The 23,782-nt window shown below is 33.4% G+C and overlaps 1 non-coding gene across 1 annotated transcript; it reads left to right on the plus strand.

Annotated features, from left to right (window-relative positions):
- Positions 1-23,159: 23,159 nt before the first annotated feature.
- Positions 23,160-23,287, plus strand: LOC124108876 (small nucleolar RNA SNORA69). The gene has a single exon (XR_006856806.1). It is a non-coding gene; the product is annotated as a small nucleolar RNA SNORA69 (small nucleolar RNA).
- The last annotated feature ends 495 nt before the right edge of the window (positions 23,288-23,782 follow it).

The following is a 23,782-nucleotide window of genomic DNA, read 5'->3' on the forward strand; positions in this document are numbered from 1 at the left end:
CAAAAAGTGCTGGGGATGTAAAAGTGGTACAGCACTTGCCTAGCATGCTTGAGGCCCTGGGTTCAACCTCAGCACCACAATAAATAAAGGAATACAAGACTGATTTCCTTTAAAATCAAAACTATTTTGAATTAACATTATTTTTCATATTATTATTTAGTAAGTCATTTCATTTTCTCTCTAATTGCAAGGTGGGAGTAAAAAACTGCAATGAGATAGCTCTGAGAATATGATTGAGAGAAGGTGGAAAGAATACAAGGACACTCTACATAAAAACAATCCTTTTACTTACTGGCAGAGACATGATGAATAATTTTTTAAAAAATTATTAAGGCGTGATCTTGTGTGTATATAAGCAGTTCATCTTGAATCATTTAGATTCCAGGAACAGCAAAACGGATTTGACATTTTTAAATAATATATCGTAGCAGAGATGAAGGGGCTTTCAAACATGCCCCAGTGTATACCAGAGCTTCCTGACAGAGAATGAGTCAAAAGAAGCCTCAACAAGTGAATCAATGTGACTTCTCTGTGTTCCGGTTAGAAAACGCCATTCAAAATTTATGATAAGATTTCTGACCAAAATCTATTTTGGACTAGCTTTTGTCATAAAGCTCTCTGACCTCACACGCAACGGCTCTTTGACCTCTGTTCCAGACATCTGAAATTAAAGATGAAATGTTAATTACTGAGCTACACACACAGGATCTCTATTCATTCTAGTCACTGTAGGTGACTCCAGGAAAAATAGCTGTCTCTTGGAAAAGGAGCACTGAAAAATATAAACTCAGTGGGAGTAGTCCATTTTTAAACGATGACTTATTTCCTGAATTCCTCTATTTCCTACATTTCTTAAGATCATCAGAAAGATATTAATTATAGTCATAGGGCATTGATGATTAGAACTAGCTAGTCATATTTTAGAAAGTGAATACTTGACCTTAAAAGTTGTTTTTTTTTTCCCCTACTCACTACACATAACAGAGTGTGAAATTCATGGTTTTTTAACTGGAAAAGTGTTTTCTCTCAAATACTTCTGTCTTTTATTATTTCAGTAAGAAAAAATAGAGTTGATTAATAAATGTCTTAGAAAAAGCACTATTACTGTTATATCTTGGACAATTTGTGCTTAAGGAAATACACAGAAGTATTGTTGGAGTCCTTCAGCAAAAACCCTGATCCCAGCATACCAGGCTCAGCCAATTGTTACAACATGTCAATCAAAGAGACAGGCACTGGTTAAAGGTAAGAATAACATTTAATCAGCATGGCCACACCAGGAAGAATAGATGCAGGGTTTCAGTGACCAAAGATCTGTCTTCATGTGGCTGACAGAAGCTTTGAGAATTCGTAGTAAAGAAAAGGCTCAGAAGCTTGCAGAACTGGCAGATTAAATCATTCTAGTCAGGCCATGGTCTGGTTGATCATTATATCTGGATTGGGTCTATGAAGCACTAAGGTCATCATCACTTGAGGAGGCAATTGGTCCCATTGTGAGATGGCAGGAGCATAGCCACAGGTCTGACTTGTGGTAATTGCACCTGCTTAGGGGCAGTCTCATTATGGGGTAATCTGTTCTGTAAGGCTTGTATGAGATTAGTTTTGGTTCTTTATCATAAAGATGCTTATCAACCAGGCCTGCTATCCCTGGAATCCAGGGCAACTTCACAAGAAAGTGTCTTAGAAAAGAGATAAAAGGTAAATGGAGTGAAAAAGGGGGACAAAATGGAGTGGTTAGGTCAGTGACTGGGCCTTCCTTCAGAATCAAGGACAATCCGTGAATATGAATAATCACATACAAGGCCGAGGATATATTACTAAATAACTTAGTGAATTATCAAGGCAATTTATATATTAGACTAATTCAGATGCTCACATATACCAAAATTAGGTCAAAACATTTTCATACAACAAAAACACACTCATCTGTTCCTAGTCATTTTCTTTAAATACTTTCATATTAACATCATATTAGCTTAGTGTTATAACAGAAATAAATAAGAAATCTTTTTTTAAAAAATTTTAAAAATATTTTTAATTTGTTTAAATTAGTTATACATGACAGTAGAATACATTTATGTACTTTGATATATCATACATAGATGGGATATAATTTCTCATTTTTCTGAGTATACATGTTGCAGAATCATATTGGTCATGTATTCAAATATATACATACAGTAATAATGTCTGTTTCACTCTACTATCTTTCCTATCCCCGCATCCCCTACCTTCCCCTCCCATTACTTCCCTCTACCTAATCTAAGGTAACTCTATTCTTCTCTAGTGTCCCCTCCTGCCTTATTGTGATTAGCATTCACATATTAGAGAAAACATTCAGCCTTTGATTTTGGGGGGATTGGCTTATTTCGCTTAGCATGATATTCTCCAACTCCATCCATTTACTGGCAAATGCTATAACTTCACTCTTCTTTAAAGCTGAGTAATATTTCACTGAGTATATATACCGCAGTTTATCCATTCATCTATGAAAGGACATGAAAATCCATATAGAGCAAAATGAAATTAGACCTCTATCTCTCACCCTGCATAAGAAAATATTTTTTTTAATTCAAATCAACTTAATAATGCTACCTGAATCAAATGTCTGGGTCATATATGACTTAGTACAAATACTTAGAAAATGAGATTTGAAGGGAAGGAAATAGGCTTATTGAAAGCTGGACCTTGAAATGACAGAGAGGCTAGTTCTTTAGAACTCTGTCTCCCAGGTCTCAGGGCAGGGAGAGTTTTTATGGTGGAGCAAAATGAAGCAGTGAGGCTATATCATGGGTGAGTCCTTGTGTTTTCTCTAGGACCTCATTCTGAACCTTGAGCTTCTAGAGACAGCTCATGCATTTTCTTTTCAAGAAGACACATTACTCTTCTGTAAGTTAATTCATATGCTTTGTGTTAGTTGATGACTCAATAAATGCTATTTACTATAGAAGCATCTAGGTGGAGTTTTTCTTCATTCAAAAGATTAGGGTGGAATGATGGGAAAAATGGAGTGGGGGCAAAGGACAATTTCAAGGCAGCCCCTTTCACACTAATGTCTGACCACATGTGGTGAAAATACACCTCCTTTGTTTAGAATCATGACATCATTTGATTTTACTGTCATAACTCTTACTTCACTTTTTTTTTTGCTGTATTTTAAGGAGAACAGTCTATACCCTGCTCTGAGTCATTCCATAATATATAGAACAGCAGCTTTTAGGCTTTGCCTAGTCCTGAGTTACTCCATTTTTTAAAGCAGTAGTTTGCCAGCAGTTAGTCTATTTGGAGTACATTAACCAAGACAGAATGAGTCTGCATCTTTTTGGTGAAAGTAAGTAAGTACCATCTCCATCACACAAACATAAGGCACACACTGATAAATAAATTGTGCTAATAAAAATGACTATCTGTGAACTCAGCAAATTAAATCAGAAGCACATGGATGCATATGCATATCAAATCCATGTCAGAAAAATCAGACCCATGTGCTTATTAAATACACCACATCATTGAATGAAGAAACCCTCTCACCTGAGATACGTAAGAGACGGAGCACCCTAATACTTGTTGCAATCTAACACACCAACATTTCATAAGACCATCTGGTGAGCTTGTTATGAGAACTTGTTGACAGCTAACAAACATCTGACTGTCCCAGGCTTTAGCTCAGCTCCATTTCCCAGCTTGGCATGGCCCATTTTGAAACTGCCTGGCACCTGGACCTTACCTTAGAATAAGCCTGATCTCTGACAGCTCTGCATCCTGAACAGGTTTTTTGATTGATTTATAATCTTATCTGACCACCTATAACTACCCTTTTTCAGTTATATCTGCTCTCTGCCTTTGCTTAGTTTAGCTTCCTGGATCCTGTGGCCACTTTAGCCATCTTTTGACCTTCCTTGTATAGACTGTGATGTGTGCTAAGAGTATTTTAAATATTAGTAATTGAGTTGGAATAAAAGAATCTGTGACTGCCTAGCTTATGAGTACCAAGTGACCCCTTTGATGAATTGTGACCAATGAAAGTAATGTAGTCTGTGAATTCATTGTTATCCAATAAATTCTAACATTGTAGAAGGACACAAACATGTTTGGTATATATTAATGGCTCTGCCCTGGCTTGAGTCAATAGGATATGTTACATTCTTTACCACTTGTTATCTGAAACAGACATGCAGGCCCAAAAGGATCCTTCCTGCAGATAAGAACACAAGTTAACCTGAAGGAGGACTTTTGTGACATTTATGCAGATCAGATTCCAGGAGTTAGGGTATACTGGATAATGACAAGCAAAGCCCCTAATCATAAAATCTCTAAGAACAAGTTGCAATTAGAACTGGTCACCATGATCCAAGGTGACTCAGAGTTACCTTGACTCTTTAGCATGTCATTATAAAAGTAAAATCTCCCCTGGATGAGGCAAGATCATGCAGAGTGGGGAATTGAAAGTCTGATGCAATCTGGCTGTCAGTCTGAAATTAAGAGGAGGACCTTGGTGAGACTCTGGAAACTTTCCTGGGATCCCAGGAAAGAGGTGTGCTGCCCCTCTCCCTCTGTGAGAGAAAACATTCTCTTCCTTGAGACTCTTCCCTTTTCCATTTTCCTATCCCTTCTAATAAACTCATGCCTGCTACTCCCACTGACTCCTATGAAACTTTCCAGCAAGGTTGTAAGAATTACTGAGCTAGTGCTGTCTACAGTTGATTTTGTTATGCAGATGGCCTTGTTCTGCAGAAACAGGCATAAGTAGCATAGGTATGCTATTTCACAAAAAACGATAAGGCTTTGTACATTTCAAAAGCTATCAGAAGGCTCTTGGAAGTTCTTACCATAAAGAAAAGAAATATTTGAGAAGATAGATATGTTTAACCTGCTTTTAACATTACACATGTATACTTGCATCAAAATCTCATGTCACTCCATTAATAAGTACAATTTTTATGTTATTATATATCAGTTAAAAAACTAAGTTAGCTAAAAATATAATATTTTAATCAAACATGTAAAACACATTTATGTATACTCCAATTGCTGGGAATTATCAGGGACAATGAACTCAATTGTTTTATTTGCTTGATGACTTGATATGTTAGATTATACTGATAAGTATAATATTGTTGAAACATATACAGCAGTTTTTAATAAGTATGTGCAAATGTTAAAACATATAACTTGGTCAGACCCTTTTCTCTCAGGCTTCTCCCTAGGGCCACTAGTCTAATTTCTTTTTATGCCTCTTATCCTGTTTTCCAATCTGCCTATACTCAGATGTATTGTCCCCATAAGATACAAGATGCCCTTTGCAATTGAAGATTTTGTCTACTCTTACCTTTCATTGCACCCAGGCTCTTTTCTAATTGTCCTAATTTTCTAATTGTCCTAATTCAAATGCCATAGGAAAGTATGGTTATAAAAATTTTACTCCAAGGAAAACTAAAAAAAAAAAAAAATAGATGAACCTGGGTTTACAATTGCCCTTTTCTTTCCTTCTTTTCTGGACACAAACCTTACTTGGAATTTTCTACTGGCTGTAGTTGCCTGAGCTCTGCTTGCTGACAAGCCCAAGTAAGCACTAAAAAGAAGAATGTAAGCCAAGCATGGTGGTGCATGCCTATATTAACAGCTACTCAGGAAGCTGAGACAGAAGGATCAAAAATTTAAAGCCATCCTTAGCAATTTATCTAGATCCTGTCTCAATTTTTTTTTTTTTAATATCAGGATACAGTCCCATGATAGTGTACATGCAAGCACAGGGCCCTGGATTTATTCATTCCCTTGTACCACACTAAACAAACCACCAATAAAGTAGAATGTGTCATTTCATCAGTTTATTCTAAGAATCAGCTAACTATAGCAACTCTTTCTTTTTGAAGTCTCTCCCATCCTTTTCCTTTGTTCAGCTTACTTGCTCAGAAAAGTTTCTTTATCTATAAAATAAGTCTTTTCTGTTTATTTTTAAAATACTTGCAGATTTCTGATATCAAACTGTTGGGTTTCAATAGTCTTACTTTGATTTTTGCATTACTGGGGATTAAATCCAGGGCCTTGCACTTGCATGCATTCTACCACTGAGCTACATCCCCAATCCTTTTTTGGAAATTATTTTACTTTGAGGCACTATCTGTATAAATTGCTCAGCTGGCCTTGAACTTTTCATCATTCTGCCTAAGCTTCTGGAGTAGCTAGGATTACAGGTATGTACCAGTATACAGCACAATAGTTTCACTTAAAAAAAAAAAAAAGACTCTCCTTATCTATGTTCAGAGTTTTTTTTTTTAATTTAACAACACAAATTTTTCAAAAAATTCAAATAATATCATAAAATAAGTACTTATTTTGAAAGTAAAATTTTATAAAACCAGATTTGGGAGTTGGTTACATGTAATGGGAGACTAGATAATTTAGACCAATCTTCTTGCTACAAACATTCACAAAAGTTGAAAGAGAAATCTAAACTCCTAAAATTTCCAATGATGACATTTTTTGTGAGAATTTTTTAAAAATTAGAAATAGATAGATATCCCATTTTTCTATTCAGGAGGACTTAATAAGGTAAAGCTGTTGATTTTCCCCACTTTATAAAGATCTCAAAGGTTGTGAGGGTGTGAATATATATTTTGATAAGCTGATTCTAAAATTTGAATTTAAATGTAAGATTTCAAGAATACCCAGACACTCTTCAAAATGAATAAAAAAAGATAATTTCCTCTATTGCCTATGAAAACTTAGCATAAAGTGACAATTAATAAGACATAATATATTGGACCAAGAGTTGAAAAAATGATCAATGGAACAGAAAAGAGTAAGTAGGATGAAACACACATATTTGTGGGATTCATCACAAAAACTGGAACTGCACAAATGTGGAGAAGTGAATGAGAGATGGTGAGTGATTGACTTTTTCCAAATTAAATATTCCATGAGAATATATCTAGCCTTTTAAAATTACATTAGAATAGTTTCTAGGAAAAAAAATAGTTTCTAGGAAAAAATATTTCTGAGCAAAGTGTAGAAAGAAATGTGTGTTGTTAAATGAAAACAAACCTGAACATAGATAAGGAGAGTCTTTAAAAAAAAGCAGATTAAAAAATACACCGATCACAAGAAGAACATTCATAAATATGACTATACTGAGATCATAAATTACATTCAAGTAAAGATATAACAGGCAAATTCAACCTTGAGAATTGGCAAATGTATTTGAAATATGTAAAACTAATAGAGAATTTATGTCCAGAATATCCAATTAAGGTCTACAAATCAATTTTAAAAAAGATAAAATTTCTGAAAAAAAAAAACTTAAACTTCCACGAAGTCAGAAACGAGAATATCCAAGTAGTAATTAAATAGGCAAAATGTTGTTTGACTTCATAGGAAAATATAAATTATCACCACAGCATGATACCTCCATGAATTAACCAGAATAAAAAAAATTAATAGTCAAAAAATAAAAAAGAGAGATAAAAATCAAAATTGGATATGTGAAATGACAGACTCATGAACATATTGTGGGAGGGTGATTGGGTTGTTTTGTTGTTGTTGTTGCTGCTGTTGTTGTGGCAGTACTGAGGATTGAAGCCAGGGGTGGTGCTGTACCATTTAGCCACATCCTCAGCACTTTTTATGTTTTACTCACTTATTTATTTTTATTTTGATACTGAGTTCTGTTAAATTGCTGAGGCTGACTTGAATTTGCTATCCTCCTGACTCAGTCTCCCGAGTAGCTGGGAATACAGATGTGCACCTATCACCTTGCCTGGCTGGTTAATCACTTTGAATACCAGCTTCATACTGTTTATGATATGTATAGTAGATGTTGCATAATGCAGAGCTGTCCTTTGTTCTTAATTCCTGGCACAGAGCTTCTAATTTTCTTAGAATCTCTCAAGTGTTAGGAGCACCTTTACTATACTTGAGCCCTTGAATTATGCCTGTGTTTATGGAAACTAGACAATTTAGGATGTGTACTTTTGGTCTCCTGAAAGACCAAAAAGAAGATTAGTGGATTGGGGCTTTGAGCCAGTCCAACAAGGACTTCTACAAGGGGATAGGAATTTGAGATTGAGTTCAAACACATGGCTAATGATTACATCAATCATGTTTCTGAGGTACGAAGGATTGGTGGGCTTTCTAGCTGGTGAACATATCAGTGTGCTACCAAGTGATGCATCTTGAGAATTGCACCTGGAGAAGGCACAGAAAGTCTGCATTTGTAAACCTCCTATACCTTGCTAGATATTTCTTAGGATAAATTAATAAAACTATAAATATAAGGATAGAAGTTTCCTGAGTTCTGTGAGTCGTTCTAGGGAATTTTCAAACCTGAGTGGGGTCATGGGGATCCCTCTGAATTTGTAGCTCATTGATTAGAAATGTGAAAGATGAGGGACACCTGAATTTATGACTGATGTCTAAAGTGGTAATACTCTTACTGTGGATCACACCATTAACTCTGGGTAATTAGAAGTAAAATTTCATTGTATTATGAGATGCATACGATAACCTAGCAATTATTCTCCTAGGGGTATTCCCTAGAGAAATGTATTCATACGTGCACCAGAAGACATGTACAAGAGGTAATTTTAGCATGATTATTCATAAGTTAAAGCATGCAGAAAGTAATCCAAATGCCTTGGAGCTGTGCAAGGAATAAAATGCTTTATATTAATAAAAGGAACATCAGGCAATAAAAATTAATGAACAACCACATACAAACATGTCAGTTTAAAAACATAATTTTGAATGACAGCAGCTTATCACAAAAGAATCTAGTATTATAATTCCCTTTATGTATAATACAGTTATAAGTGAACCTAAACCAGATTGTTTATGAAAGCTTAGAAAAGTAATTAAAATATGCAGAAAATAAGGCACTGATAAAAGAAAAATTCTGATATACCCTAAATTTAATTACAGGAGGATGGAAGGGGGAAAGAGATAAGGGAAGTTAATCCATTAAGAACTGTGGACAAACCCAACAAAAATCTTTTTCATATTTCAGAATGTGTGTTGAAACCTTGACCTAAATCCCCTCCCTGCTGACCCCCAGTGCCCTGTTTACATAGAAACTTTCCAACTGTTAATCCAAACCAGGGCAGAAACAGCAAATACTTCTCCTTATGGACTGTCCTCCTGTTTCAGAACTCCTCCTGTTCCCCCATTATCCCACCTCACTTATTGTTAGCATAAAGGATTCTTGCTTTCCTTTTCCAAATTTTCATTATAAAAATATTCTCAGTTCTGGTTCTAACCAATATCCTTCCAATTGCTACCTAGCCTTACTGCTGGTAGTTGTTGAAACTTGCCCCAGAACCTGGTCCATTTGGGGGCTAGCATCTATAGTGGCTCAATAAACACATTTATGTCAGATATATCTCATTATCAATAATTTTGGTTTAACAGAACAGACATGGTTATCATAAAATTCATAATATTGATTATCTTTAGAGGAGAAAGAGAACATTATTACTGTGATGAGGCAGTTAGAGAACGCAAAATACTGACAAATGTTCCTTTTGTTGTCTCAGATGGTTGCCACATGAGTGCACATACTGTGGGATTATTTTGTTAAATGTTTACTTAATTCACATTTCTATATGCAATCTATATTTTGCTATCCAAAAGAATCAGAATTACTATATTTTAGTAATAAAAACTTTTGCCTTTCAACTTTCTTTTAACCAATACTGATAGAGTCCATCATGTCTTTTCACATTAAGTTTGCTTTTGAAAACAACTGAATCAGTTCTTGTGTAAGGGAGAGGATTTGTTTCAGAATATTATCTTCCCGATTTATTTGATAAGTATATAAGTAATTCTTTGGCAAAGCTGAATTAGGCTTCACTTAAGCTCCTTATAAAATGTAAATGAATCATTAGAAAGCAGAGTCCAAATAAATAGGATTTTAGAAGTGCAAATTTTTCTATTATTATAAAGGAATGTGATCTCATTTTCACTTAAGCTAGGGTCTGGGAAATTAACTAATGTTATAGAAATCAAGGTTAAAACTGCCAAAGGAGTACATAATATAAAAACTCTAGAACATTTAAAGTCAGAAAAAATCAATTTTTTTTCCAAATAGAATGAAGTAATTTAAATAAATAGTGTAAGCATTAGTTTTGATTCAGTGCTAAAAGGTGAAAATAAGTGAATGGCGACTCTTCAAAACAACTTCTTATTTATCTTATCACTCATTTTGTAAAATTTAATATTTTTAGCTTCATTTGATTTCATTGCTCCTCCAAAACCTCCCCAACATATATTTTAAAACTTACTCTTCTTTCAAACTATAACAATAATCTGAATATCATAGCAAAATCATTTCTGATTATTTTCATCTATTTTGTATTCCTATTCTTCTAATTGTTGTAAAATGAATGCATTAAGATGATATATTTTGTATTACAAATAAAAAGGCTGTACTTCAAAGCTTAGAGTAGTAGTTTTGTAGAGCATTTGCACATGATAATTAATAGAAGATGATGAGCCAGGCACAGTAGTACATGCCTATAATCCCGAGCTACTTTGGAGGCCGAAGCAGGAGGATTATAAATTCCAAGCCAACATAGATAATTTAGCAAGACCCTGTCTCAAAACAGAAACAGAAAATAAAATGGTTAGAAATGAAGCTCAGTGGTAGAACACCCAGGTAAAACACCAACAATCCTCAGTAACACACACACAAGGGAGATGGAAATTCTGATTTAGTAGGTTGAGAGTGTCGCCCAAATATCTGTTTTGGAAAAGGTCTATGAAAATTTTTTTTTGATACGCAGAAGAGTTAGGAAAGAAAAGTTAGGAAATTCCAATTTATTACCATCATTTTCTCCTCTGAGAAGTGTTTGTAATTATCTCCAAAATGAAATAATTCCACTCTTATAAAACTTGTCCCTATTTCTTAATGTGTAGGATGATTCCAACTTCTTTTTTCCCAACTTCTTATAATAATACAGAAACTGAGCCAAGCATGGTGATACATGCCTGTCATACCAGTGACTTGAGAGACTGAGACAGGATTGCAAGTTCTAGATCAGCATCGGCAATTTAGTCAAAACTTCAGTAACTTAGTGAGATCCTGCTCAAAATAAAATAAAATAATAAAAATGGCTAGGGATGTAGCCCAGGACCAAAAACAAAACAAATTAAAAAAACCCAGAAACTGAGGTACTATATTTTTCTTTATTGATTCAAGGACAATAATTAAAGTATTTTTATTCCATTCCCATATATTTTGTGAGGGACCACTTGAAAATTATACCTAACTTTCCTCATTAATAAAAAAAAAAAACTTTAATTAAACTGAGTCTAGTTTTACCTTTTTATTAAAACACAAACTACTTTTATAAACCTATGTCCATCTGAACAATTTACATCAACTTCCCTTCCCATTATTCACAAGCAAAGAGGAGGACAAATGTTTATCAACCTTGTTTGCAATACCATTGTCTGAGAAGGAGTTGACTCTAGGAAAGGCTTCAAGGATGAGGTCTTTGGAGACATACTGATCCAGCATATGAGCTGTCTGGCATGCACAGAGATGGTACATCCCTCTACCTGTTTTCTCTGGAGTGAGAACAGCAGAGCCTTTTGTAACCATGTATGGACAACTTTGGAAGTGATGAAAAGCACAAAATCCTAATAAGCCCACGTTCTTATTTACAAATATACTTGCTGTCTCAGAGTCTTATATTTTCATTAGTAGGATCACTTGTTCTGTTTAGGTGCAAAGAGTTGATCACAGCAGGAATTACTTGTATAAGAAGAAGGGAAAGGCATAAAGAATCACTAGAAGAAATAGATCATGTTAATCTATAAATTCAGGAGAAATGGGAAGGGAAACAAGATTATGGAAGAGAAAAAAGTAGTTTATGGAAAAAAAAAAACCTTCATAAGAAAGATAGCAAACATTCAGAGAAAAATCCAGGGAGAATCATGAAATCATGAATTTTTTTTTCCATTAACCAGAATAATGAGAACAGCCAAAACCAAAGCAGGAATCTAACCAGGTAAATCTAAGAACATTCTGAAAATTGTCCTATAAATTTCTAATTTCAGCAGGTACCCAGGTACATCTGTCTTACAGTAAAACATTATATCAGAGAAAAAAGATTTAAATGAACATTTTTTTTTTTTTTTTTTAGTGGAGGAGGTAACAAACATGTACCCAGTCTCATCCTGGGGAGGCCACGTGGAGGGAGGATGGAGCTGACAGAAAGTATACTTCATAGTGTAATATTTGGTATTCACTAAACACATTTCATGTGAGATAAAGCTCTAGGTTATTTGTATATCTAAACTCTTTTAATTCTCATAAAAGCCTAATGAGATTATATACTTGAAATATCCATTCTTCAGATGAGAAATCTGACAAAAAGAAAGATCCATCAAATTGTCCAAGATTACATACCCTGTGTACAGATACTGAGCATTTGAATAAAATAATACAATAATTGAATATAAAATAACATTGTTTTTTGCATTGTGAACTTTTCTAAAGCATTCTGGGTTGTTTCATTTTAGTTCCCTTATGGGGAAAAAACAATAAAATCATGAAAGATTATCTCTATGAGAAAATGGAAATATCTCTGATTATTAAATTTTTAAATAATTACATTGACAGATGAATTCATAATGTAGTGACAGTAAACAGCTTTTCAATCCAAACTTAAACACAAACTGGTAGAATATTTTGTTCTTTAAAACTAATAGTCAACATCATTTTACCATCTAAATAAATCAATCTTTATACTTGAATTCTTTTCAGGTTAAAAAACACTTTTGAACTTTGTGATCCTAACTGGTATGTGTTATCTGGCTGTCTTCCTCTTTCTTTTCTCTTTTCCCTTTCTGTTTTCACAGAATAGTCTAGGATGGCAATCATAGTAAGCATGCTGATATTGCTATCAAACAAGACTATAAACCATAAGGTGAACAGACACTCTTTTTCTTTAACCAATTAGCTGAGATTTTTAAGATTTTCAACTTGTTACAATGTGTAAAAGGGGCACTAATTTACTGAGCTTTCTATTTATAGATTTTATATATCAGCACATTATAGAACATTACTACAGATATAGACACCCTGCAGATGGGGTTCCATCTGTTCAGGCTGACTTTGTAGCATGCTTATGAACAAAGCCCAGACATCAACCTTTTGAATTGCTGCTGACTTAAAAGTGCACTGCATTTCAATGTTTTGTTTGCCTTGAGTATCATTTTCCTTTACTTGCAAAAGAATTGTTTTGTTGGAAGGTATACCTCCACATACAATGTGTTTTATTTTGGATGGCTATTGCCAGTTACTTTTTTTTACACCAATTCTAAATGTAAATTTATTCATTAAATGTTTGCATTAACATTTTTTAAAACAGTATATTTTAAATCAACACAATGGAAGCATACATGTTGTCTTACTAATACTTTTATATTTTAATTAAAACTGTCTTTTTTACTAACAGCCTTTTAGTACCAACTAAATTGACACAGCATTGCATTAAAAATACGATGGCAAAAAGGTGGTTTAAATCCCCACAACACATTAGCACAAACATATGCAAAGTCAGAAGCATTATGTCAGGTTCTGTTGTCCTGAGAAGCAGAAGTTAAATCAGGATGGATGACATCTAGACTCCCTCCTCAATCTTTTTTGCACTTCCTTTTCGAAGTAGATTAAAACAACAACAAACAAAACCAACAAAGATGAAATTGAGAAAACCTCATCTTTTGCCTCTCCCAGAGGGCCTACCTGTTTGGAGGGCCATCTCATAATTCAGAAAGGAAGCTTTTCTATCATGTCCCTTACATGTAATGAATCTATAGCAACATGCTTGCTTTTGTGGGATGCAATAAGGTATACTGAATTGAATGAGAGAGAGTATAAGAGCACACATTATATGAATAGACAACTGTTTCCACATAGAATGAGGTTTTGAACTTTTCCAGCTCAGAGATTTCTTGCTTTATCATTAATAATTCTACAGAATCACTTTCCTCCATCTGAGAATAATCTTTTTAAAAGTATTCTTTACCTGAGTGGATAAGAATTGCATCTCTTTCAATCTTTTCTTCTGTCTTTCTACCTCAATTTTTTTATAATACATAGTATTTTTCTCAGGAGTTCATAAAAAGATTTCTCAGTCTCACTGCCCTGCCAATGAAGAAATAGTATCTGATATTCCTGGATATTCCTGACCATACAAATAATATCACCTCCTACATGTCCTTGCCAAATACACAAACATTATTCTCTGAGCTTTTTGTTCAATCACCTAGAAAAATTTTGGTATTATTGAATTTCCTTCCTTTTTTCCCTGCCAGGTTTACTAAAAGTTCTGAGCTTAAGGGCATCCATAAAGAGAGATTTGATTTTGAGAGAGACAGTTGAAGGTCTGTGAAGGGAAGGAGCCAACTGACAAGAAACTGTAAAAAATTAGCATTACAGTGATGAGCTTCCTACCTAGACTTCCAGGTATAATTGGTCACTGTCCTAACAGAAACAGCTTTCTAAGCATATTCTATTTCTGTTCCTCAATTTCAATCCAGTGGTAGAGGGCAATAGAAACAGAAGGAAGTTTGAAATCATAGAATCCTGTTTTGAATCCAGGTATTTGTTTTTTCTTTTAACTGTCTTAACTTCTTACACATGTAAGCCCTGTGTGTGCTCCTGTGTGAACTGAATTCCTTTACTTTCTGCAACACCATTCCTGTTTATTGTCCTTGCACCTTTATTTCCAGCCCCTTAAATCTTATTTTCATGGAATGTTTTATAAATTAGTACTGTTGGCCTTTCATATCAGTGGGTTCTACATCTATAAATTCAACCAGCTTTGGATCAAAAGTATCTGGAAAAATAAATCCTCACTAAATGCTTACACATTATTTTTTTTCTTGTCATTATTCCCTAAACTACATAGTAAAACAGATATTTACATATCATTACATTGAAGTAGGTAATATAAGTAATCTATAGATGATTTAAAATGTATAGGAGGAGGTAAGTAGGTTACATATAAATACCAGGCCATTTTCTATAAAGGATTTGAGCATCTTCAGATATTGGTATCCATGGTGATTCTGCAACCAGTCCTCCATGGGGACCAAGTGATGATAGTATATGCACAAACACATGATATATTTATATTTAACAACTTCATTATAAATTAATTTTGATATGCAGTGGGTGCTATTTCTAAATTCTCTATTATGGTCTCCTGATATATGCTTTTCCTTTATCAATAATAAAGTGATATAGGTTTCAATAGCTCACAGTTTAATAAAAATAATAAATGATATATGAAATCAAGACTGTATGCAAATTCTCTTATTTTATTTTAATATAAATATATTTGCTTTACTGTTAATTATGAAATATATGAATAAAACAACTGTAACTAATTAAGGAGAATGAATTTATTGTGTAAAATAAACAAGGTTATAATAGTAAAGGCCTTTAATGGAGAAATTAAACATACTTAAATAAGGATGCTTCTATTTTGAATGTAGCAAGTAGCAAAGAAATGTTTCTCCATTCTAATGAGAAAAACATGAAAATATTAGTTTGATATAAATTTATAAGAGCTCTAAGAATTTATGCAAAGTTAAATGAATTTAAAGCCCAGAAATGATGCCCTTCTAGAAGGGAAGAGTATAGCTGTTGCTCTTTTCTTTGGCAGAACAGTAAGAAAGAAAGAAGCCAGCATTATTGGGGATAAGATGAAATCAGATAAATGTTTTACAACCTTTGAAGCCTGAGTGCTAAGATTCTCTACCTAGGAGAGAAGTCCATTACTTATATAATTTATATAAACACATACACACATATGTACTTAGAATTTTGTGAGTGTATGTGTGTCTTTATATAAAATGACAAAGAATGTTCTAATCACAAGCAACTCAATTTCTTAAAGCAAATTCTGAAGGGAACTAGAAAAGTTATTTTAATTCTAGTAGTATTAATAAGCATAGTATTCTGATACTAGAATAACAAACACAACCATCATACATTGATGAGGGAAATTTAAAAATACCCTATCTCCTATAAAACAACAACAACAACAAAAAAAAAAAAACTTTTAAAAATTCAGACATTCAGTCCTAACTTCTTTTTGTTCCTTTAACCTGTTATTAAAGGTATTTCTCTATCTCAGTATCTTGTGAGCAATGATCTCATGATGAGAACAGAAGATAGAGACTTCTTCCAACCCCTGGCCAACTGAACCCATCCATAAAACCAGATGTGTAACCCACATAACCTGACCAGACTGCAAACACATATGCATAGCTCTCAGCTTTTGTTCTTCCTCTATATAATCTTGAGCTGTTGTCAATACATGGAATACATATTTCTAGTCTAGCTGTTTTCCTTGTTTGGGTCAAACAAAAAATAAATTCACTTTTTTTTGAAATTTCACTATTTCTCTCTTAAATTTTTCATGTGCCAGGTGATCAAATGTGTTTTGTTAGGACTACTGAAGTCAAGCCTGTAGCTGGGGCCCCCAGTAACAATACCTTCATAGTTTGAGAGACATGCATGTGGAGCAGAAAAAAATATTAAGTTGCCAATTCCCCAAACTGATATATTAATTGCACATAATCTCAATAAAAACAGAGGTACATGTTTGTTTGTTTTTTGTTTTTTATTTGCTTGTTTGCTTTCTTTTTGGTATTGAAGATTCCAGTTGTTTAAAAAAAAATTGTTTATTTCAAAATAGATATGGCGTCCATGTCCAGCCTAAAGTAGGCTTTCTTGAAGAAAAAAATGACCCTAAAAATATGTGTTTGCAGTCCCCCACATCAATGTTTATAGCAGCTGAATTCACAATAGTTAAACTGTGGTAGCAACCTAGATGCCCTTCAACAGATGAACAGATAAACAAACTGTGGTATGTATACACAATGGAATATTACTCAGCATTAAAAGAGAATAACATTATGGCAAATTAAGCCAATCCCAAAAAAGCAAAGGCCCGATGTTCTCTCTGATAAGTGGATGCTAATCCATAATAGAGGGGGTGGAGCATGGGAAAAGTGTAGAAATTTTTATGGGGCAGGGGAAGGGGAGGATGGGTACAGGAAAGATGGTGGAATGAGATGGACATCATAGGTACATGTGTGAGTGCACATGCGGTGAGACATTACATTGGGTACAACCAGAGAAATGAAAAGTTTTACTGCATTTGTGCACAGTGAATCAAAATGCATTCAGCTGCCTATATACCTAATTAAAATAAATTAATTAGTTACTTAAAAATATATATTTGTGAGTGCTTGAGAATTCAATGAAATTTTGAAAACGAAGAATAAAGTTTCAAACCAAGAAGAATATTTCAAAATACATATTTGCAGCAGTGGTTCAACATGGCATCAAAAAAAAAAAATGATGTACAGTAGTTAAACCAGTACAGTAAAATTAGTATACTATATCTCCTGTTCTAGAAGAACATTCAGTGTGCACACTTATATTTTCTAGAGGAGTAAGGCAGTAAAAGATGACTGAGGCAAGGTCTGATCAGTGTTTCTCAAACTTATTTGAATACAGAACATCTTTTGTATTTACTTAATTTCTATTAATACCCTTTAAGTATAGAAGTTAATAGAATGTTCTTTAAGGAGCATTGCTATATATCCTAGTAAACTGAGAAAAATAAAACCAAGATAATTATAAGGGAAATATCCATGTTGAAGTATTTCATAATGCTACAATGTCTACAATATCCTTTTCTTCAATGCCATCACTGTAGACTTTTACTTTTATTTATGAAAAGTATTTTATTAAATTTAATGAAAAGAGTAGTTGCTGAAAATCCACTTTCGACTTATTGGCTACAAAGCTAGACTAAAAATGTGCTTAAGTCATATTGATTCTCAACCTCAAAAATTGTCTTTTTTATTTTTAGGTATGGAGATTGAACCCAGGAACTTCTGAGCCACACTCCCTTTTTTATCTATCTATCTATCTATTTAATTTTTAAATTTGAGACAGGTTTTCATTAAGTTGCTGAGGGTCTTGCTAAGTTTCTCAGGCTGTCTTTAAACTTGAGAACCTCCTGCCTCAGCCTCCTGAGCCTCTGTGATTATAGGCATGCACCACTGTGCCTGGCAAGCATTATTTTCATAAAAGAAATAATTCTGAAATATCTGCATCCTAGGAAAGAAATTGCTTTAGAAACTATGATCAGTGTATTTCTTGGTATCCACTGAGAGAGGTTAGTAAGAAAGAGGTGGTAGGGTGATAGACCAACTGGTCTGGGCTACTTTACTCTGATATTTGGCCGAAGACATCTGGATTTTGCTTTGAGGATATTTGAGGGTAATACTATAGAATTTAAGTGACTGGACTTTTTGTTTGTTTGTTTCACAGTGCTGGGTATTGAACTGAGGGTTTCAAGTGCTCTAAGTAAGTACAATACCATTGAGCTACAAATGCAATCATTTTTAAATTTTATTTTGATACAGGGTCTCTCTAAATTGTCCAGAGGAGCCTCAAACTTTGCAATCCTTCTGCCTCCACCTACCAATTAGCTGGGATGACAGGTGCTATAAACTTAGAGCATCTGCTTTAAATCAATAGACTTAGAGTAAACTAGTTTACTATTCATGATGTATAAAAGTCTCCTCATATAATCAGTTGAAAGCCTCAATAGAAAAGGACTGATTTTGCCTGAAGAGGGAATTCTGCCAATTAGCTCTGGATTATATATTATGGATAGATTGATAGATAGACTGGGTTTCACCAGGTTGCCCCACTTGCCTGGAATTTATGATCATCCAGACTCAACTCCTTAAATAGCTAGAATTACAGGTTTGTACCTGGCTTATATCTGGAATTATTTATTGATTGATTCATTCATTCATTTTTGTGTATCTTTTTTATTTATTCTAATTTGTTATATATTATATATAATTTGTTATATATGATATCAGAATGCATTACAATTCATATTACACATATAGAGCACAATTTTTCATATCTGGTTGTATGTAATATATATAAAGAATATTCACACCATTCGTGTCTTCATACATATATTTAGGGTAATGATGTCCATCTTGTTCCACCATTTTTTTTAACCCCCTGCCCGCTCCCTTCCCCTTCCACCTCTTTGCCCCATCTAGAGTTTATCTAATCCTCTCATACTCCCTGTCCCAAGCCCACTATGAATCAGCCTCCTTATATCAGAGAAAACATTTGGCCTTTGGCTTTTGGGGATTGGCTAACTTCACTTTGCATTATCTTCTCTAGCTCCATTGTGAACTGTATTGTGAACTGTACTGCTATAAACATTGATGTGGCTATGTCTCTGTCATTAATTCATGTTTTATGGCACTGGGAATTTATTCAGTGCAGCAAGTATGCAAAATAAATATCAAACCCTTGAGTTACTCCCCCAACCCTTTTAAAATTTGTTTTGAGACAGTGTCTCACTAAATTGCCCAGGCTGGCCTTGAACTCATGATCATTTCTCAGCTCCTCGACCCCAAGTAGTTGTGCACCACCACACCTAACTTTCCTCTGAATTTGAATCACAATTCTTTCCTAGATCTCTAGTCTTCTGTTCTATCCTGTAAATATTTGATTTGTCAATCTTCACTATCATGTGAGCCAATTTCTTAAAATCAATTAATCAATCTATCTATCTATCTATCTATTTAATCAACAACTTATTTGTTCTGTTTCTCTGGAGAATTCTGTCTGCTGCAACATACTTTCCTACTCTTATTTCTCAAATCTATCTTTTTCTTAAATTTATAAGATGTAAGATTCCTTTGAACATATTATGTAAAGAAATGCTGTTCATCACTTCCCTAGTCACTTTATGATTCAGCTCTGAGATCCAAGATGATGTACTTCTTGGTACTAATAAAAAATAGGAAGCATGTATTAAATAATGTTTCTAAATGTGACCATTCATAAAAGCATGTCATTGTGATACTAGACAATAGATATTTCATCAAGCAATTGCATTTTGAAATTCTTCTAACTTGGGACAACAATTTATGCCTCACCATGAAAGAGCAGCAGCACATTTTAAAGTGTTCTTTCTTTCTTTCTTTCTTTCTTTCTTTCTTTCTTTCTTTCTTTCTTTCTTTCTTTCTTTCTTTCTTAATAGATAAAGGGCTCTGCAGCCTTTGGGTAAATGTCTTTGATGAATGAGCTGAAGGTATTGGACACTGTATTGTATTCTCTAAGCATCTGGTCAATCTGTGATGCAGAGTGACTCATTACAGTAGGTCAAGAATCAAAACTTTGTAAACTTTCTAAACATTTATTTGACTAATTAGTCTGACTCACAAGTGGTATTTACAAGAAAGAGTGTTCAAATTCATATGGTATTCTTAAACCATATTAAAAAAACATACATACTAAACAGCAATTTCTCCCCCCCCCCTTTCTTTATCTTCTTTTTTTGTTTTTCCTTTTTTGGATATTGGTTTGAGTTCTCTACAAATTTTGGATATTTACTTCTTACCAAATATATGGTTTATAAATATTTTATCTTATACTTTTTTGTTTATTGTTTCTTTTGCTGTTTAGAGGCTTTTTAGTTCGATACAGATATATATATATATATATATATATATATATATAAAATCAGTGAAGTGGATCAATGTATCAAGTCATCATTATGTAATAAATTTTCAATTATAATGTGTACACAACTCCATTGTCTCAGTCGTCTTCTGTGTTATCACTACATAAATAAAATAAGCAGACAATGATTGGTCTGCTAGAAGCTGGTAGATAATCAGGTCAAAATTTGAAAATGTTTTATAAGGGATGTTACTAAAAACTTCAGTGTCAAAAGAGTACATTTTCATAGGAAAAAGAAAGACATTAGTTTATATAAGTATAAAACACCTATTAAATGTTAGAGTGACTTTTAAGAAGATAATTTCTGTTGCCACACATATCAGTTCAATATCTGGGGTGAAGATAAGGTTTTGTAATAACTCTTCCAAGGACAGAAACTCAAATTCATTCTACTTAATGAATTTATAAAATATTTGTGATGTACATGGTAGAGGGTCCATTCTCAATCCAGAAATTAATATCAATCTTTATTAAGCATCTATTATGCAGTACCAGGTATATAATGTATATATATTACCCTAAATGTTCTAGAAATCCAAAGATGTAAGCTAATATATTATTATTTCAAACCAGATTTGAGGCAGGTAATATTATTACTTCCAGTTTATTTATAAGGAAACTGAAGTACAAAGAAGAGATTTATTAATGACTTTTTAAGGTAGTAAAAACAGATCAAAAATTAAATGAATTTCTTGGCAGCCACATTTTCTAAACTATCTTAAAACAATATTTATCCTTAATAAATATTGCACTAAATTGAATTCAATTCACTATGTTTACAATGTTAAATTTTGTTTTTGACTCTTACGTATATTTTATTTGAATCATAGAGAAAAATGAACTGCAAAGTAAAATTCCATTATTTAGCAAAATATTTCAAGCCCAAATTGCTGAGAATGGCAATTAAAAATCTTTAAGAGAATTTAGAAACCAAAAACCTATTAAGCTGCTCATGCAATTATTTAAAAGTATATTTCAGAAAGAACTAAGAAGGTGTTTCCATTTTCAGTTTTTTTCATTTGTTTAAAAAATAATTTCTTATGCACTTAGAAATTATATTATGTTTTCATGTGACTTTATAAGCTACAGAAAATCTAACATTTCAGAAATCTAACATTTAAGTGCTGGAATTATTGGCTGTTTCCAAGATATACAAAATATTAAGATTTTGTAATAATAGTAGCCAGATAAAAATCTAATTCCTTTCAATTATATTTTCACTTTTTTGTTTTCAACTCCTTAAAATTAAATTCTAAAGTTTAATTTATTTTCCACATTTACAAAATCACAGTGGTAGTAATCTTAAACCAAAAAAATGTCCATTTCAAAAGCTGCTCTTATTAATTTCTATTTACTTAAATGTGTACTTATGAATCATTGCCATGAGAAAATAAAATTCCACATTTAATGTAGATTTTCACAATGGGTTAATTTTATTTCTGGAATGTCATATCATGAGTTCAATAAAAACATACTCCCTCAACAAAATTATGAGCAAAATCATTAAAGTCTCACATCCCAGAATTCTGGAAATTAATTAAGGAAACAGAACATACTGAAAATCCAAAATAAGCTGTGAAGCCTCAGTAAAGTTAGCAAGATCTGAAATGCTTTGACATGTGACTAATATCATGCCTCCTCCCTCTGCAGCTTAGTGGTGACATAGTCAAAAACCTGAAACCTTGAATCATACTCAGAGGATGGACTTAGCTGAGGTAAAAGCACCCTACTGAGTTAATATTCTGTTTTTTGTTGTTGTTGTTGTTGTTGTTTTGTCCAGTCTTGAGGTTTCATGTATAATCTCCAGTCTAACAATACATGGATATATGCTTTGATTCAGAATCAGTTCAACAGAAACAGCCCTGCCCTAGGACATCATTGAAACAATAACAACATGCTGGCAGCATTGATGTTGCCTATGATTGTGATTTCAGTTTCAGCAAACAAGAACCTGGAGAACTAGACCACTCTTAGGGACTCCAAAAAACTATGACCTTTTTCCTGGAGATCTAACAAAATGCCACATGCCTAAGAAAGCCTTGGAAAAGGAGAGGGCCCTATTCAATCACCATGGCTGATCCTGAAGCCCTAAGCAGAGGAAATTAAAGCTAAGGCTGTTTTGCAAGCTTCCTGAAGTCTAAATATGAAGATCCTCTTGACTAAAAGCATAGGACAAACAGGTGAGGAATTTAGAAAAATCTTCTGACCAATCTCTCTGCTGATACAGAGGTGACAATGAGGGACTCAGGCTTAAAAATAAACACAAACTTAAAAAAAAAATGCTAGCAAATAATTCAATGCACACATAGTATGGGAATAAAGAATCTAGAAAATTAGCCCAGGAAAGCTGCTGAACAAATCACTAGAAACAAGACAAACAAGATCAATGCCTAATTTAAAAAGAAGAAAACAAAGACAGATTTTCAGTAAGATGACATTGTTATCAGATATGCTACAATATGGTACCTACAATGTTCAGTTTTTAAAAACAAATTATAAGAAGTATAAAGACATAGTAAAATATTCTAAAAACACAGAGGGGTGAAAAGCAGCTAATAGAAAAGATCCCAAAGCAGATTGCTATTATGGTATTCCTTTTCTTGGAAATATTTCAACTATCCTACTAAAACAGGCATGCTGATCAGTTTTTATTTTGCCTTTAGGAGGTTAAAATCATGACAGATTGACAAAACAACAGATTTGAGATCACAGATGAATTAAAATGTGTAATTTGAAACTAAGTCAATAGAAATTATCAAGTTTAAGAAGCAGAACAAAATATGAGCAGAGTCCCAGAGAATTGTGGCTTCATATCAAGTGCACCTGTATACACACAGAATGTCAGAGAAAAGGATGGGGAAATAACTGAAACATAATCATCAAAACTCTTCCAAATTAGATGAACAATATCAATATTCATATTCAAGAAGCCCCGCAAAATTATTTAAGTCGGAGAAAAGAACTTACATTTAAGTTTTTTTGGAACGATTAAAAACTGAATTTCCATCAAAAACCATGGAGACTAGAAGATGATGGGATAACACAGTTGAAGTTTTAGAATACTGTAAACTGAGAATTCTATATCCAGCTAAACTCGCCTTCAATGATTAAGGGAAAAAAAAACTGAAAGAATTCCTTGTTTGCAGACCTGCTTTGCAGGAAAGGTAAAAGGTAGTTTTTCAGGCTGAAATA

Source organism: Marmota monax, unplaced genomic scaffold (genome assembly GCF_021218885.2).
Source record: "Marmota monax isolate L192 unplaced genomic scaffold, Marmota_monax_Labrador192_F-V1.1 WCK01_AAM20220418_F8-fsc00033, whole genome shotgun sequence".
Taxonomy (NCBI): Eukaryota; Metazoa; Chordata; class Mammalia; order Rodentia; family Sciuridae; genus Marmota; species Marmota monax.